Source organism: Coregonus clupeaformis, unplaced genomic scaffold (assembly GCF_020615455.1).
Source record: "Coregonus clupeaformis isolate EN_2021a unplaced genomic scaffold, ASM2061545v1 scaf3527, whole genome shotgun sequence".
Lineage (NCBI taxonomy): Eukaryota > Metazoa > Chordata > Actinopteri > Salmoniformes > Salmonidae > Coregonus > Coregonus clupeaformis.
The window spans coordinates 7,274-25,770 of NW_025536981.1; positions in this window are offsets into that span (position 1 = coordinate 7,274).

The following is an 18,497-nucleotide window of genomic DNA, read 5'->3' on the forward strand; positions in this document are numbered from 1 at the left end:
TTGCTGCAACGCCACCTTCTTTTAACACCATCTCAAATATATATATATATATATATATATATATATATTATATAAACAAAAGTATGTGGACACCCCTTCAAATTAGTGGATTCGGCTATTTCAGCCACACCGGTTGCTGACAGGTGTATAAAATCGAGCACACAGCCATGCAATCTCCATAAACAAACATTGGCAGTAGAATGCCCTTACTGAAGAGCTCAGTGACTTTCAACATGGCACCGTCATAGGATGCCACCTTTCCAACAAGTAAGTCAGTAAACTTTCTGCCCTGCTAGAGCTGCCCCGGTCAACAGTAAGTGCTGTTATTGTGAAGTGGAAATGTCTAGGAGCAACAACGGCTCAGCGGTGAAGTGGTAGGCAAAACAAGCTCACAGAACGGGACCGCCGAGTACTGGAGCGCGTAGCACGTAAAAATAGTCTGCCCTCGGTTGCAACACTCACTACCGAGTTCCAAACTGTCTCTGGAAGCAACGTCAGCACAATAACTGTTCGTTGGGAGCTTCATGAAATGGGTTTCCATGGCTGAGCAGCCGCACACAAGCCTAAGATCACCATGCACAATGCCAAGTGTCGGCTGGAGTGGTGTAAAGCTCGCCACCATTGGACTCTGGAGCATTGGAAATGCGTTCTCTGGAGTTATGAATCCCGCTTCACCATCTTGCAGTCAGACGGATGAATCTGGGTTTGGCGGATGCCAGGAGAATGCTACCTGCCAGAATGCATAGTGCCAACTGTAAAGTTTGGTGGAGGAGGAATAATGGTCTGGGGCTGTTTTTCATGGTTCGGGCTAGGCCCCTTAGTTTCAGTGAAGGGAAATCTTAATGCTACAGCATACAATGACATTCTAGACGATTCTGTGCTTCCAGCTTTGTGGCAACAGTTTGGGGACGGCCCTTTCCTGTTTCAGCATGACAATGCCCCGTGCACAAAGAGAGGTCCATACAGAAATGGTTTGTCGAGATCAGTGTGGAAGAACTTGACTGGCCTACACAGAGCCCTGACCTCAACCCTATCGAACACCTTTGGGATGAATTGGAACGCCGACTGTGAGCCAGGCCTAATCGACACGTTGCCCGACCTCACTAATGCTCGTGGCTGAATGGAACCAAGTCCCCACAGCAATGTTCCAACATCTAATTGAAAGCCTTCCAAGAAGAGTGGAGGCTATTATAGCATCAAAGGGGGGACCAACTCTGTATTAATACCCATGATTTTGGAATGAGATGTTGGACGAGCAGGTGTCCACATACTTTTGGTCATGTAGTGTATATATATATATATATATATATATATATATATATATATATATATATATATATATATATATATATATACCATTAGTTATTCATGTTTCTGTCTAAAGTGTCCACTCAACAGCAGTTTGCGACCTAAGGAACTGTGGAACAGCACCCAGCTGTTCAGACCAGACTCCTCCTCCTATCAAACTGCCTTCAGCCACATTGACTGGCAAAAATTGCCTTCCACACACTACTCGCACTCTGTTGCAGCACTCCGTAACTTCATGCTTGTGTGGCCGTTATTAAGCTGTGCTTCTCCTATTGAAAGAGCAAGATGGTCTGCTGTCCCACTCTCACCTTTCTTTTAATGAATCTGTTTGGTCTGATGCCATTCCTGTAGGTGCACTTCCATTGAGGACCGTAATTCTTATTGAAATCCTGATCATGAGGTGGGTCAACTTTACAAATCCTGTATTAGCCTGTTAATATGGATAGTAATACATAATGTGTTTTATTCCCTTTTATGTGCATAAAGAAGGCTCAAAACATGGTATCAAACGTTAGACAATTCTATTGAATTCTGTGTGGGGTCAATTCGGAATGCTTTGGTGAACCCACATTCAATTAAAGTCCAGAGGAAAGTCCAGAGGAAGTCCCGTCATGACAGATGCTTCGGTTTACGCACAGAATCTGCCTACAAGAGATTACCTGACCACAAATAGTTAACATTGTGTACAAGATCAAACCTGGCGGTACCTTAGAAATAATTTTATAACAAATTGAATAACAAAATACACAAATTGGCCATGTATGGGTTCTTCAAGGTTGGCATATGTCGTTTCAAAGAAGAAAAAGAAAATATGTATTACATTAAATTGAATACCTGAATGACCAACACTGTCTGAATTCCATTGATTATTTGGCTCCACATCACACAATAGTTAGGGGTAGGATCAAATCACAGATTTATAATAATAATAATAATAATATGCCATTTAGCAGACGCTTTTATCCAAAGCGACTTACAGTCATGCGTGCATACATTTTTGTGTATGGGTGGTCCCGGGGATCGAACCCACTACCTTGGCGTTACAAGCGCCGGGCTCTACCAGTTGAGCTACAGAGGACCAGATTTGAAGGGGTTATGGCAGGTGCATCGAAATGCTTATGTTACTAGCTCCAACAGTGTAGTAGAATGTCTCGCAAATACAATACAAATACACAAACAAACAAAAAATATCTAAACAAGAAATCCAAGTAGATATATTAGAGTGAGCATGTGTGAGAATTCATAATATTAATATGTGATGCATAGACAGTATATCATTTGGAAAATAAAATGGTATGTACAGTAGTAGGTACTGTATACAGTATTAGGATGATGCTATGTCGAGAATACGTGCATGTGTACATACACATAGAGTAAACAACAGTATAAAAACAGTATATGAGGTGACCAGCGTTCAATGAGTCTATATACATGGGGCATTAGTCTCAAGGTGCAGGGATGAGTACTGGGCAGGTAGCCATCTAGTGGTGATGACCTGGTGATAGAAACTGTTTCTCAGTCTCTCGATCCCGGCTCTGATGCACCTGTACTGCCTCTGTCTGCTAGATGGTGGCAGAGTGAACTGACCGTGGCTCGGGTGGCTGAGGCCCTTAAGGTTTGTCAGCAGATAAAGATACACTACGGAAGTTCATTTACTAATGTCAAATTTATGATTGAATGTTGACTGTAATGTTGGTTCACATGTATATATGATATAATAACTACCAACTGGATTACCAACTGGGCTCATTTTGATCCCAAAAATAAACTATTGGAAAAAGCAACAATCATAGAAAAAGGTCAACTTAATTAGTATCAGAACATCATTAGACATGTAAATAATGTTATCTGAATGAAAAAATAACCAAAATTGGCTGTTATTTTAGTTACAGCTCATTTGCATATTCTGTAGCACTAGAAATATACATTTTTCCCGTATATAATGTGCAGCTTTGTCTACATTAGTACTAAAAAGCTGATTTACCATCATTTGATTATAGTAACATTTAGTTTTTAATTTTAGTTTGTACCCGGAGACTTCCATTAATTGCGCTAAGCTAATTTTAATTATCTATAAACTTCACGCAGAGACATAAAAATGGTATCCATGAGTTCATCTGACTCTGGGTAAGTAGAAAAACGACCGAAATCTCGCAGTATCCTTTTAAAGGGTGTTACTGAACCGACTAGACAGCCTACTGTTAACACTGTACTCAATAAGTCTAGGGGTTCTAGGCTTGCCTAATGGTTCTGTAACCTGAATGAATGTGTTCTTTAATGTGAAAAGTAAGCATATGCGACCAGGTGTTGAATGCATGTACCCAGAAGACAGCAACCTTACCTTGGTCTAGGGCCAGTTCTGTCTCCCTTGACCTCTTGGTCGGCCAGCACAAACGGATTATCGTTGTTCATTTGGTGGTAACGGAAATAAATATGTATAAAAAGGAAACTGCAAACAGACATGCCCAAGTCTCCAGAAACCTGGATTCAAATAACGACTTTTCTGAGAATACACACCAATGCATCTCTCTGTATAGATTCAGAACGTATTTGAGTTGTGTATTGCAGTTCTATCAAATATTTATACCATTGGCAGACTTTGTTTACCATTTGACAGATTTTTATATGCACAAAAAAAGGTACTTGTGGTTTTGTACACAGTCTTATGATATGTGGTATAGAAATGTACATGGGGAGCTATATCTCTGCAGATTATCTGTCTATCTTGTCAAGATCACTGATACAGGTACCCCTCCACCCTCTGGTGGCATGGATAACTTGTTATTAAGTCTCCAGAGAAACCTAGATTATGCAGGACAAACATATCTTCACGATTTCAGTTATATCATCAAATTCAATACATTATAGCACGTTTTTGGGTTCATTCAGTAGTTTTTACCTGATGAAGTACAGGTAGAATCCTGTTGAAAAATAAAAGTACCGTTTATATTCCTAAAACATGAGTTGAATATGATACTGTCGCTGCTTCCTGTTGTTATGATTGTTTGATTTATAGCCGAGTGTCAAAACACAGGTTTTAAATGTCCATATGCGTAATCAATATGCTGAAATAAGACGTGATATTTTGAGGACAATACATAAAAATTACTCCCTACACATGTGTCACACTTGTGTTCAGAAAACGTGTATTTGGCTAAATTAGTACCTTATTACACACACATCTTCCATGCACCAATCCCTTACACGCACCAATATTTACCAAGCTGTCACTCTAGACTGAAAGTGATTTGCTTGTTCTACTGTAATCAATAGCCTGCACAAATTAATCACTCACATTGATATTTGTAATGAAATCTATCAAACTGGGAAAATTACTGCAGTGACATGTACCGTTTGCGCTCTTCTAACAAACAAACCTCAATGAACTCGGGTATACTACATACAGTGGCGACCCATCATTCATTTTCTGGGGGGATTGTTTTACCATTAATTCATGTCCCTTATCAGTTTGCAAACAATTTAAAAGATATTGAGTTAATAAAGCTGCATACAAACATGGTCTCTTTCTTGAGTAAGGCAGCTCCAAAATGCAGGTGTTTCAGCCTAGCTCAGTGCTTTCTGTGTTGGAGGGGCAGCCAGCGGAATATACAGAGCATAGGCGTTGGTAATCTTCTCTACTTGCACTGTGATTGGCTCAGTGTTCTGTCACTCATGGGGACAGTACGTCACTGCAGAATCTACAGGGAGAGCTAGGCAGACATTTACATTAGAAGTACCCATCCAAGAAGGCTCAAGGTCATTGGCCACAGATAAAATGATGTAAAATGATGTTATATCTACCGTAGCTTTGATTGGACTGATCATGTTACTTTCAAAATCTTAGCTAGCAAGCTAGACAAGCAGTCATCATCATGAATCACGTCGACAATATACTGGCAAATCCTTTTCAATCCTTGTCATATGAAGATAAATTATAGATAAAAGGTATCGGTGCTCATTGGCCATTGGACATAAACATTACTGAACAAGTCAGGAAAAATCGCAAATTCAACAATGAGTGGTTTGGAAGGAATCAGTGCAAAGCATATACTATTTTGCTTCCCCTGCCTGCTATTCGGTGGAGTGTGGTCCAGGTCTGGGTGTAAGGATTTAAAACATTTGTCTGAAATGGTCTCCTTTCCAAGCTAAAATTATAAACATTCACTCGCAACACCATGGGCCAGAAAAGGTTGAATACATTGGCCATATTGTCAATCCAGCATGACTTCTGCCACGTTCAAAACAACTGGAAACTCGGAACTGGGAAATCTCAGACTTCAATGAGTTCAAGACAACTGGGAACTCTGAAAAAACGAGCTCCGACTGGGAAAATAAGTTTTGAACGGTCATCCAACTCAGAATTCTAAGCCGGGAACTCGGGCCTCTTTCTAGAGCTCTGACCTGAAGATCACTGAGAGTTCCCAAACATTTCTCAAAAGAAGGACCGCCGCGCCACCTTCCTTTTCAAGTGAGCACAGCACAACGGTCCAAAAATGTCTTGAACGCTGCTGAATAAATTAGCTCATGTTCTTTTCTTAACGAGGAGGGGATACTATATAATGTTGTTGGGTCTGTAACCATGTTTGCCAGTGACACAAAGTTCAGCAATAGACTCATGTAATTCCAGTTCATATTGCGAGGGTTGTTTTGTTTGCGCAATGCACTGTCTGTGCGTTGGTATATTGTCTATAAAAGTGGATCCTCGTGATTGTATTTTCCTTCCTTTTTAGACCTCCTAGGCCTAATAAAATACTTCAAATGGTAGGCTATCCGTGTCTCTCTCTCTCTCTCTTACTCTCTCTCTCTCTCTATCTGTGTGGTGACTTAAAGAAGAGTAAAGTTAAGGCCTCAACATCTTGCTGAATTTATCTGAATTACTGTTGGTGTCCATTTTGAAAGTGCTGAACGAATAGGCCTAACTCGTCACAGCTCGTTTGCTTGCACTTGCTTATACAGTGCCTTGCAAAAGTATTCATCCCCCTTGGCGTTTTTCCTATTTTGTTGCATTACAACCTGTATAAAATAAATAACGGAAAAGTGGTGCGTGCATATGTATTCACCCCCTTTGCTACGAAGCCCCTAAATAAGATCTGGTGCAACCACTTACCTTCAGAAGTCAGATAATTAGTTAAATAAAGTCCACCTGTGTGCAATCTAAGTGTCACATGATCTGTCACATGATCTCAGTATATATACACCTGTTCAGAAAGGCCCCAGAGCCTGCAACACCACTACGCAAGCGGCACCATGAAGACCAAGGAGCTCTCCGAAACAGGTCAGGGACAAAGTTGTGGATAATTACAGATCAGGGTTGGGTTATAAAAAAATATCAGAAACTTTGAACACCCCACGGAGCACCATTAAATCCATTATTAAAAAATTGAAAGAATATGGCACCACAACAAACCTGCCAAGAGAGGGCCGCCCACCAAAACTCACGGACCAGGCAAGGAGGGCATTAATCAGAAAGGCAACAAAGAGACCAAAGATAACCCTGAAGGAGCTGCAAAGCTCCACAGCGGAGATTGGAGTATCTGTCCGTAGGACCACTTTAAGTCGTACACTCCACAGAGCTGGGCTTTACGGAAGAGTGGCCAGAAAAAATGCCATTGCTTAAAGAGCCATGTGGGAGACTCCCCAAACATATGGAAGAAGGTACTCTGGGCAGATGAGACTAAAATTGAGCTTTTTAGCCATCAAGGAAAACGTTATGTCTGGCGCAAACCCAACACCTCTCGTTACCCTGAGAACACCATCCCCACAGTGAAGCATGGTGGTGGCAGCATCATGCTGTGGGGATGTTTTTCTATCGGCAGGGACTGGGAAACTGGTCAGAATTGAAGGAATGATGGATGCCGCTAAATACAGGGAAATTCTTTCTTTCAGTCTTCCAGAGATTTGACACTGGGACGGAGGTTCATCTTCCAGCAGAACAATGACCCTAAGCATACTGCTAAAGCAACACTCGTGGTTTAAAGGGAAACATTTAAATGTCTTGGAAAGGCCTAGTCAAAGCCCAGACCTCAATCCAATTCAGAATCTGTGGTATGAGTTAAAGATTGCTGTACATCAGCGGAACCCATCCAACTTGAAGGAGCTGGAGCAGTTTTGCCTTGAAGAATGGGCTAAAATCCCAGTGGCAAATGTGCCAAGCTTATAGAGACATACCCCATGAGACTTGCAGCTGTAATTGCTGCAAAAGGTGGCTCTACAAAGTATTGACTTTGGGTGGGGGGGTGAATAGTTATGTACGCTCAAGGTCTGTTTTTTTGTCTTATTTCTTGTGTTTCACAAGAAAACATATTTTGGATCTTCAAAGTGGTAGGCATGTTGTGTAAATCAAATGATACAAACCCCCAAAAAATCAATTTTAATTCCAGGTTGTAAGTCAACAAAATAGGAAAAATGCCAAGGGGGGTGAATACTTTAGCAACCCACTGTACTTAGAGCTAAGTGTTAATGATATAAGAACAAACATTATGAATTTACTGAACATAAATGTAATAATGTTTGAGGATGGTTCAAAAGGCAAAACTCATGTTGGCGTTCGTTATTATTGAAGGACAATGTGGTTCTTATCGACTTACACAAATCCACAAGGAGTCAGTAGAAACCACATTTTTTAAGCAAGTCAGCAATATCAGCTATGGTTTTAAAAAGTCAGTAAATTAAGCTGAATGAACTATTTCGCTGCCAGACGAGGCTCCGCTGATAGCCAGGTGTAGTGGTGTTAAGGATTCACTCCATGGCGCTGAAAGGAAAGCTCCGCTGTCGGGACAGCTTTATGTAGGCCCTTACAGTTTGTGGGCACCGTTTGTCACCGTTATAGTGCAATTAATGTATTGTTTAGTGTTGAGTAGTGGCTTTGCTGCCATACATTTAAAAATATATATACAGTGGGGAGAACAAGTATTTTATACACTGACGATTTTGCAGGTTTTCCTACTTACAAAGCATGTAGAGGTCTGTAATTTTTATCATAGGTACACTTCAACTGTAAGAGACGGAATCTAAAACAAAAATCCAGAAAATCACATTGTATGATTTTTAAGTAATTAATTTGCATTTTATTGCATGACATAAGTATTTGATCACCTACCAACCAGTAAGAATTCCGGCTCTCACAGACCTGTTAGTTTTTCTTTAAGCCCTCCTGTTCTCCACTCATTACCTGTATTAACTGCACCTGTTTGAACTCGTACCTGTATAAAAGACACCTGTCCACACACTCAATCAAACAGACTCCAACCTCTCCACAATGGCCAAGACCAGAGAGCTGTGTAAGGACATCAGGGATAAAATTGTAGACCTGCACAAGGCTGGGATGGGCTACAGGACAATAGGCAAGCAGCTTGGTGAGAAGGCAACAACTGTTGGCGCAATTATTAGAAAATGGAAGAAGTTCAAGATGACGGTCAATCACCCTCGGTCTGGGGCTCCATGCAAGATCTCACCTTGTGGGGCATCAATGATCATGAGGAAGGTGAGGGATCAACCCAGAACTACATGGCAGGACCTGGTCAATGACCTGAAGAGAGCTGGGACCACAGTCTCAAAGAAAACCACTACGCCGTCATGGATTAAAATCCTGCAGCGCACGCAAGGTCCCCCTGCTCAAGCCAGCGCATGTCCAGGCCCGTCTGAAGTTTGCCAATGACCATCTGGATGATCCAGAGGAGGAATGGGAGAAGGTCATGTGGTCTGATGAGACAAAAATAGAGCTTTTTGGTCTAAACTCCACTTGCCGTGTTTGGAGGAAGAAGAAGGATGAGTACAACCCCAAGAACACCATCCCAACCGTGAAGCATGGAGGTGGAAACATCATTCTTTTGGGATGCTTTTCTGCAAAGGGGACAGGACGACTGCACCGTATTGAGGGGAGGATGGATGGGGCCATGTATCGCGAGATCTTGGCCAACAACCTCCTTCCGTCAGTAAGAGCATTGAAGATGGGTCGTGGCTGGGTCTTCCAGCATGACAACGACCCGAAACACACAGCCAGGGCAACTAAGGAGTGGCTCCGTAAGAAGCATCTCAAGGTCCTGGAGTGGCCTAGCCAGTCTCCAGACCTGAACCCAATAGAAAATATTTGGAGGGAGCTGAAAGTCCGCATTGCCCAGCGACAGCCCCGAAACCTGAAGGATCTGGAGAAGGTCTGTATGGAGAAGTGGGCCAAAATCCCTGCTGCAGTGTGTGCAAACCTGGTCAAGACCTACAGGAAACGTATGATCTCTGTAATTGCAAACAAAGGTTTCTGTACCAAATATTAAGTTCTGCTTTTCTGATGTATCAAATACTTATAAAATGCAAATTAATTACTTAAAAATCATACAATGTGATTTTCTGGATTTTTGTTTTAGATTCCGTCTCTCACAGTTGAAGTGTACCTATGATAAAAATGACAGACCTCTACATGCTTTGTAAGTAGGAAAACCTTCAAAATCGGCAGTGTATCAAATACTTGTTCTCCCCACTGTATATATGTTTGCCCCACCAAGATTTACATGCAGAAATTGCCACTGACTACATATACCAGTCAATAGATGAGAAACTGTAGTAGCCATTCATCAACTCATATCTCTGTGAGAATTTTATTTACGTCCGACAGCCAATACGAAGATAACGACACAACACTTTTATGACTAGATAATTTCAACGAATCATCACCTCACATCAGTTTCTAAATTGCAACAGGGGTTGGCTTTCATTTGAATGAAATCCGTGAATGTTTGTGAGGCCAGAGATGTTTTTAGAAGAAGCGTCCACATTTTTCCTTGCCACCTTGGTCTGAAAATCACAGCTGCGTTCTACATCCCACCACAGACAGGTGCATGACAAAAACACTAAACCAAAGATATTGATCTGTTTTAAGAAATCAAATTTGTAAGATCTTGATGAATATAAACTCTTATACTAACATCACCAATCTGAGGTAAAAAGGATGTGTATTTCCTGTCATTCTTGTGGGGTCAAAACGTTAGTTTGTGTAATGCAGTAAGACCATAGGGAAATTAGCGTAATATAAAATAATTCCCAATGTCAAAATAATTATATATTTCGATTTAAGATGATAGTAATTGAAGCACACTCACAGTTATTTTTTTTTTTACAACATCTATTTCTTACTACTTTAACCGTGGAGAGAGTTTAAAAATGCTCCTAAAAACAATTTAACCGGGCGGTCTAGACTAGAACTTCCATGGTGACTGTGCAGCAGGCTAAACATTTGACGTCTCTACCTAGATTCAAATAAAGGTCATGCCTATTAAATTACTGTAGGCGGAATAAGGTGTTTTTGGCTAGGGCCAAAATGACCCCAAAGGACTTGAAAGTCCATATTGTTACAGAAACACTAAAAAAGTATTTTGATTATCAGATACTCAACAAGAAGGTCTGATTTCATTATTACTGAAACAGGATCCAAGTGGTAAATATAAAGATCCGGGCCATTAAAAAAATTGGAGGCCCCTTACACTTCAGTGTTGTGATGCAAAAATTCTAGCAAAATGCACAGCGCATAGAATTACAAAGGTATTGTCAGATATTATTCATCCTAATCAGACAATACATTGGAGATAATATAAGACAAGTACTGGAAACAATAGAATACTATGAAATCTGGCAAACCATGCCTTAGCTGACTTTGAAAAGGCTTTTGATATAGTTTTGGAGAATCTCTTATAAAATGGGTTAAAGTTATGTATAGTGGGCCTCCCGAGTGGCCCAGCGTCATCCGGGTTAGGGAAGGGTTTGGCCAGGGGGGCTTTACTTGGCTCATCGCGCTCTAGCGACCCCTTGTGGCGGACCGGGCGCCTGCAGGCTGACCTCGGTCGTCAGTTGAACAGTGTTTCCTCCGACACATTGGTGCGGCTGGCTTCCTGGTTAAGCGGGTGGGTGTTAAGAAGTGCGGTTTGGCAGGTCATGTTTCGGAGGACGCATGACTCGACCTTCGCCTCCCAAGCCCGTTGGGGAGTTGCAGTGATGAGACAAGATCGAAATTGGGGAGGAAAAGGGGTAAACATTTTTTACAAAAATAAAGTTATGTATAGTAATCCTATGTGTAAATTAGTAAATAATGGCTACTTGTCAGAACGTATTAAACTGTCAAAAGGAGTAAAACAAGGTTGTCCACTATCGGCATATCTATTTATTATGGCCATCGAAAATGTTGCTATTAAAATCAGATCCAACAATAGTATCAAGGGGTTAGAAATCAAGGGCTTAAAAACAAAGGTGCCATTGTACACTGATGATTCATGCTTTCTTTTAAATCCACAATTTGGATCCCTCCACAGCCTCAGAGGATCTAGATACTTTTTCTAACCTCTCTCATTTGTTAAAGAAAATTCTGATAAATAAAAAAGTATACCAGTTTCATTTAAGGACCAAAAAATTGACAGCTGTGCCATGTATATTGCAAAATAGTTGGGAAGAGATTTTCGATGTACAGATTCCATGTCACATTGTTTATGAACTGATACGCAAAACAACCCCAGATTTAAAACGTATACTTTTTTTATTTAAATGACTATACAAACTTCTTGCAACCAGTACAATGTTATATATATTTGGAGGATACAACCATCCTAGCTCTGCAGATTTTGCTGTGAGGAGACCGAGTCATTAGATCATTTGTTTTGGTACTGTCCATATGTAGCTTGTTTTTGGTCGCAGGTCCAGGAATGGTTGAAGAAGTGCAACATTTACCTGGAGCTAACTCTGCAGATAGCACTTCTGGGTGATTTGAAAAGTCATAGTCAATCGATCAATAATATAATAATACTTTTAGCAAAAATGTTTATCTTTAATTTACAATCTGTCGAAACGATGAGAATAGAAAGGTTCAGAACTTTTGTGAAACATCACAGCACAGTTGAAAAATGTATGGGAAATATAAATACAAAATCGATGGTGTTAAGAGATAGATGGGGTTGAGTGGAGCTGAAGGGTGGGGTGGGATTAAAAACAAACAACAAGATAACTATTGTAAAATACATTGTGTCTGTAAAATGTGTATAGTATTTATAAGCTGGAAGTAGAAGCCTAAGTGTTATTGTCCATTAGTTTACTGCAATTAGGGGAGGGGTGGTAGGGTTAGGGGAAAACAATAAAGGAAAATATATTTTAAAAAGTGCCTTTGGAAAGTATTTAGACCCCTTGACATTTTCCACATTTTGTTATGTTACAGCCTTATTCTAAAATTGATTTAATTGTTTTTCCCCTCCTCAATCTACATACAATACCCCATAATGACAAAGCAAAAACAGGTACAAAAGTAAATAATAATAATAATACATTTACATAAGTATTCAGACCATTTACTCAGTACTTTGTTGAAGCACCTTTGGCAGAGATTACAGCATTGAGTCTTCTTGGGTATGACGCTACAAGCTTGGCACACCTGTATTTGGGGAGTTTCTCACATTCTTCTCTGCAGATCCTCTCAAGCTCTGTCAGGTTGGATGGAAGGAGCGTCACTGTACAGCTATTTTCAGGTCTCTCCAGAGATGTTTGATCAGGTTCAAGTCAAATCAAATCAAATCAAATTGTATTTGCCACATGCACCGAATAAAACAGGTGTAGACCTTACAGTGAAATGCTTACTTACAAGCCCTTAACCAACAATGCAGTTAATATATATATATACAGTGAGGGAAAAAAGTATTTGATCCCCTGCTGATTTTGTATGTTTGTCCACTGACAAAGAAATGATCAGTCTATCATTTTAATGGTAGGTTTATTTGAACAGTGAGAGACAGAATAACAACAAAAAAATCCAGAAAAATGCATGTCAAAAATGTTATAAATTGATTTGCATTTTAATGAGGGAAATAAGTATTTGACTCCCTTTCAATCAGAAAGATTTCTGGCTCCCAGGTGTCTTTTATACAGGTAACGAGCTGAGATTAGGAGCACACTCTTAAAGGGAGTGCTCCTAATCTCAGCTTGTTACCTGTATAAAAGACACCTGTCCACAGAAGCAATCAATCAGATTCCAAACTCCCACCATGGCCAAGACCAAAGAGCTCTCCAAGGATGTCAGGGACAAGACTGTAGACCTACACAAGCCTGGAATGGGCTACAAGACCATCGCCAAGCAGCTTGGTGAGAAGGTGACAACAGTTGGTGCAATTATTCGCAAATGGAAGAAACACAAAATAACTGTCAATCTCCCTCGGCCTGGGGCTCCATGCAAGATCTCACCTCGTGGAGTTGCAATGATCATGAGAACGGTAAGGAATCAGCCCAGAACTACACGGGAGGATCTTGTCAATGATCTCAAGGCAGCTGGGACCATAGTCACCAAGAAAACAATTGGTAACACACTATGCCGTGAAGGACTGAAATCCTGCAGCGCCCGCAAGGTCCCCCTGCTCAAGAAAGCACATATTCAGGCCGGTCTGAAGTTTGCCAATGAACATCTGAATGATTCAGAGGAGAACTGGGTGAAAGTGTTGTGGTCAGATGAGACCAAAATGGAGCTCTTTGGCATCAACTCAACTCACTGTGTTTGGAGGAGGAGGAATGCTGCCTATGACCCCAAGAACACCATCCCCACCGTCAAACATGGAGGTGGAAACATTATGCTTTGGGGGTGTTTTTCTGCTAAGGGGACAGGACAACTTCACCGCATCAAAGGGACGATGGACGGGGCCATGTACCGTCAAATCTTGGGTGAGAACCTCCTTCCCTCAGCCAGGGCATTGAAAATGGGTCGTGGATGGGTATTCCAGCATGACAATGACCCAAAACACAAGGCCAAGTCAACAAAGGAGTGGCTCAAGAAGAAGCACATTAAGGTCCTGGAGTGGTCTAGCCAGTCTCCAGACCTTAATCCCATAGAAAATCTGTGGAGGGAGCTGAAGTTTCGAGTTGCCAAACGTCAGCCTCGAAACCTTAATGACTTGGAGAAGATCTGCAAAGAGGAGTGGGACAAAATCCCTCCTGAGATGTGTGCAAACCTGGTGGCCAACTACAAGAAACGTCTGACCTCTGTGATTGCCAACAAGGGTTTTGCCACCAAGTACTAAGTCATGTTTTGCAAAGGGGTCAAATACTTATTTCCCTCATTAAAATGCAAATCAATTTATAACATTTTTGAAATGCGTTTTTCTGGATTTTTTTGTTGTTATTCTGTCTCTCACTGTTCAAATAAACCTATCGTTAAAATTATAGACTGATCATGTCTTTGTCAGTGGGCAAACATACAAAATCAGCAGGGGATCAAATACTTTTTTCCCTCACTGTATGTATATATATATATATATATATATATATATATATATATATATATATATATATAATTAAAAAATAAAAAATTGCAAATAATTAAAGAGTAGCAGTAAAATAAAATAACAATAGGGAGGCTATGTACAGAGGGTACCGGTACAGAGTCAATGTGCGGGGGCACCGGTTAGTTGAGGTAATTGAGGTAATTGTACATGTGTGTAGAGTTAAAGTGACTATGCATGAATAATAAACAGAGTAGCAGCAGCATAAAAGAGGGGGTTGGGGGGGGGGGGGGGAGGCAATGCAAATAGTCTGGGTAGCCATGATTAGCTGTTCAGGAGTCTTATGGCATGGGGGTAGAAGCTGTTAAGAAGCCTTTTGGACCTAGACTTGGCGCTCTGGTACCGCTTGCCATGCGGTAGCAGAGAGAAGAGTCTATGACTACGGTGGCTGGAGTCTTTGACAATTTTTAGGGCCTTCCTCTGACACCGCCTGGTATAGAGGTCCTGGATGGCAGGAAGCTTGGCCCCAGTGATGTACTGGGCCGTACGCATTACCCTCTGTAGTGCCTTGCAGTCGGAGGCCGAGCAGTTGCCATACCAGGCAGTGATGCAGCCAGTCAGGATGCACTCGATGTTGCAGCTGTATAACTTTTTGAGGATCTGAGGACCCATGGCAAATATTTTCAGTCTCCTGAGGGGGAATAGGCTTTGTCGTGCCCTCTTCACGACTGTCTTGGTGTGTTTGGACCATGATAGTTTATTGGTGATGTGGACACCAAGGAACTTGAAGCTCTCAACCTGTTCCACTACAGCTCCGTCGATGAGAATGGAGGCGTGCTCAGTCCTCTTTTTTTCCTGTAGTCCACAATTATCTATTTTGTCTTGATCACGTTGAGGGAGTGGTTGTTATCCTGGCACCACACGGCCAGGTCTCTGACCTCCTCCCTATAGGCTGTCTCATCGTTGTCGGTGATCAGGCCTACCACTGTTGTGTCGTCGGCAAACTTAATGATGGTGTTGGAGTCGTGCCTGGCCATGCAGTCATGGGTGAACAGGGAGTACAGGAGGGGACTGAGCACGCACCCCTGAGGGGCCCCCGTGTTGAGAATCAGCGTGGCAGATGTGTTGTTACCTACCCTTACCACCTGGGGCAGCCCGTCAGGAAGTCCAGGATCCAGTTGCAGAGGGAGGTGTTTAGTCCCAGGATCCTTGGCTTAGTGATGAGCTTTGAGGGCACTATGTTGTTGAACGCTATTGCACTCCACCTAGCATTCTCACGTAGGTGTTCCTCTTGTCCAGGTGGGAAAAGGGTAGTGTGGAGTGCAATAGAGATTGCATCATCTGTGGATTTATTTTATTTTATTATTTTACCAGGTAAACCAGTTGAGAACAAGTTCTCATTTACAACTGCGACCTGGCCAAGATAAACCAAAGCAGTGCGATAAAAAAAAACTACACAGAGTTACATATGGGATAAACAAAACACAAAGTCAAAAATACAACAGAAAATATATATACAGTGTGTGCAAATGTAGCAAGTTATGGAGGTAAGGCAATAAATAGGCCATAGTGCAAAATAATTACAATTTAGTATTAACACTGGAATGATAGATGTGCAAGAGATGATGTGCAAATAGAGATACTGGGGTGCAAATGAGCAAAATAAATAACAATATGGGGATGAGGTAGTTGAGTGGGCTAATTTCAGATGGGCTGTGTACAGTTGCAGTGATCGGTAAGGTGCTCTGACAACTGATGCTTAAAGTTAGTGAGGGAGATGAGTCTCCAGCTTCAGAGATTTTTGCAGTTCGTTCCAGTCATTGGCAGCAGAGAACTTGAAGGAATGGCGGCCAAAGAAGGTGTTGGCTTTGGGGATGACCAGTGAGATATACCTGCTGGAGCACATACTATGGGTGGGTGTTGCTATGGTGACCAATGAGCTAAGATAAGGATCTGTTGAGGTGGTATGCAAATTGGAGTGGGTCTAGGGTTTCTGGGATAATGGTGTTGATGTGAGCCATGACCAGCCTTTCAAAGCACTTCATGGCTACAGACGTGAGTGCTACGGGTCGGTAGTCATTTAGGCAGGTTATCTTAGTGTTCTTGAGCACAGGGACTATGGTGGTCTGCTTGAAACATGTTGGTATTACAGACTCAGTCAGGGACATGTTGAAAATGTCAGTGAAGACACTTGCCAGTTGGTCAGCGCATGCTCGGACTATACGTCCTGGTAATCTGTCTGGCCCTGCGGCCTTGTGAATGTTGACCTGCTTAAAAGTCTTACTCACATCGGCTATGGAGAGCGTGATCACATAGTCATCTGGAACAGCTGATGCTCTCATGCATGTGCAGTGTTGCTTGCCTCGATGCGAGCATATAAGTGATTTAGCTCATCTGGTAGGCTTGTGTCACTGGGCAGCTTGCGGCTGTGCTTCCCTTTGTAGTCTGTAATAGTTTTCAAGCCCTGCCACATCCGACGAGCGTCGGAGCCGGTGTAGTACGATTCAATCTTAGTCATGTGTTGACTCTTTGCCTGTTTGATGGTTCATCGGAGGGCATAGTGGGATTTCTTATAAGCGTCTGGGTTAGAGTCCCGCTCCTTGAAAGCGGCAGCTCTACCCTTTAGCTCAGTGCGGATGTTGCCTGTAATCCATGGCTTTTGGTTGGGGTATGTCACTGTGGGGACAACGTCATCGATACACTTATTGATGAAGCCAGTGAATGATGTGGTGTACTCCTCAATGCTGTCGGAAGAATCCCGGAACATATTCCAGTCTGTGCTAGCAAAACAGTCCTGTAGCTTAGCATCTGCGTCATCTGATCACTTCCTTATTAACCAAGTCACTGGTGCTTCCTGCTTTGGTTTTTGCTTATAAGCAGGAATCAGGAGTTATGGTCAGATTTGCCAAATGGAGGGCGAGGGAGAGCTTTGTACGCGTCTCTGTGTGTGGAGTAAAGGTGGTCTAGAGTTTTTTTTCTTCTTTTGGTTGCACATTTAACATGCTGGTAGAAATTAGGTAGAACGGATTTAAGTTTCCCTGCATTAAAGTCCCCGGCCACTAGGAGCGCTGCCTCTGGATGAGCGTTTTCCTGTTTACTTATGGCCTTATACAGCTCATTGAGTGCAATCTTAGTGCCAGCATCGGTTTGTGGTGGTAAATAGACAGCTACGAAAAATATAGATGAAAACTCTCTTGGTAAACAGTGTGGTCTACAGCTATCATGAGATACTCTACCTCCGGCGAGCAAAACCTCGAGACTTCCTTAATATTAGATTTTATGCACCAGCTGTTGTTTACAAATATACACAGACCGCCAACCCTTGTCTTACCGGAGTCAGCCGTTCTATCCTGCCGATGTAGCATATATCCCGCCAGCTGTATGTTATCCATGTCGTCGTTCAGCCACGACTCGGTGAAACACAAGATATTACAGTTTTTAATGTCCCTTTGGTAGGATAACCTTAATCTTAGGTCGTCCAATTTATTTTCAAGTGATTGAACATTGGCTAATAGGATTGATGGAAGAGGCTGTTTACACGCTCGCCATCGGATCCTTACAAGGCACCCGGACCTACGTCCACGATATCTCCGTCTCTTTCTCATGCGAATGACGGGGATTTGGGCCTTGTCAGGTGTCTGTAGAATATCCTTCTCGTCCAACTCGTTGAACAGGAAATCTTAGTCCAATACGAGGTGAGTAATCGCTGTCCTGATATCCAGAAGCTCTTTTTTGTCATAAGAGACGGCGGAAGAAACATTATGTACAGAATAGATTACAAATATTGCGAAAAAACACACATAAAAGTACAATTAGAGGGCTGAAAAACGGCAGCCGTCTTCTCCGGCGCCATTCATGTCCGGGCTCTGGCTGGGCCACTCAAGGACATTCAGATACTTGTCCCGAAGCCACTCCTGCGTTGTCTTGGCTGTGTGCTTAGGGTCGTTGTCCTGTTGG